We start from the raw sequence: 1,148 nt of genomic DNA, 5'->3' as shown, positions 1-1,148 counted from the left end.
TGAATTTACAAAAGTTAGACGTATGTCCCTTCTTACCACATGTATAACATGTCAAATCTTTATAAGAAGTTTTATGATATTTTCTTTTATTAGAATCAAATTTGTCTTTTTGATAATATTTATCTTTATCATGTCGTTTATAATGTTTATTAGGTTTATGAGTTCTAGAACACTGACCATCACATCTTGGAGGAGATGTTATGCCATAATCAAATTGTTTACAATAAGATCCTAATTCTCTTTTAGTTTGTTGCATTTCATATTTTAAATTTCTTTGAAGTTTCAAATCATGACAGATTTGTAGACCTTCTTTATAAATTATACTAATTAATTGACCATATGTTAATTTATCGTAAGGTATAGGATTACCATGTTGCTGTTTAATAAAATTCCTAACTTTTTCCCCCAAAAAATAAGGTAATCCAGCCAAGAATTTTTCCTTCCAAAAGGATTGGCTTGAATCTTCCCTTAACATTAATCTGGTGAGAAAAGTGGTTTTATAGTCTTGAAAATCTCCTAATGTGCGACATTTTAAATTACTTAATAATTCTGCATTTTTATCTTTAATATGAGATGGGTCTCCTATAAAATGAAGTGAAATAGTGAGAATTAAAGATGACACTGCATCCTGTATGACATCACCATGTTCATCATATATAGGGTGATCATCTTCATCAATTTTAATTGAATTTAAAATGTCTTCATGTTGTTTTTCAGTGAGATGATAATCCCACCAACCTTTTAATTGTCCTGTAAAGCCAGCAATTAGAATTTCTGCGATGGCTTTATCAGAAATAATTGACTGTGTTTTATAAGCATTTGCAGCCATTGTCATTTGTTGCAAAATACTTAATATGTTATATTCACTTAAACCATCTATGTTCCATTCATAAATAGTTGAAGCATTATATTTAAATTGATTTATGGTATTAGGTTTATCAATTATACCTAAATCTGGAGCTCTATTTACTATTTCCCGATGATGATTTATTGGATTTAATTCAAATTGTTTTACATCTTCTGATTCTAGTTCACTAAGTTCAGAATTAGAAGTTTCTTCTAAATTATTTATATTTCGTGATGCTTGAGGTGTGTCAAGAGCTACTGGTTGAGTAGTCGTTGAATGCACTTCAAGTTTACTTAATTGA

This window comes from Jatropha curcas, chromosome 11 (assembly GCF_041381405.1).
Source record: "Jatropha curcas cultivar XTBG-Jc1 chromosome 11, XTBG_Jcur_1.0, whole genome shotgun sequence".
Taxonomy (NCBI): Eukaryota; Viridiplantae; Streptophyta; class Magnoliopsida; order Malpighiales; family Euphorbiaceae; genus Jatropha; species Jatropha curcas.
This window is presented reverse-complemented; position numbering follows the sequence as displayed.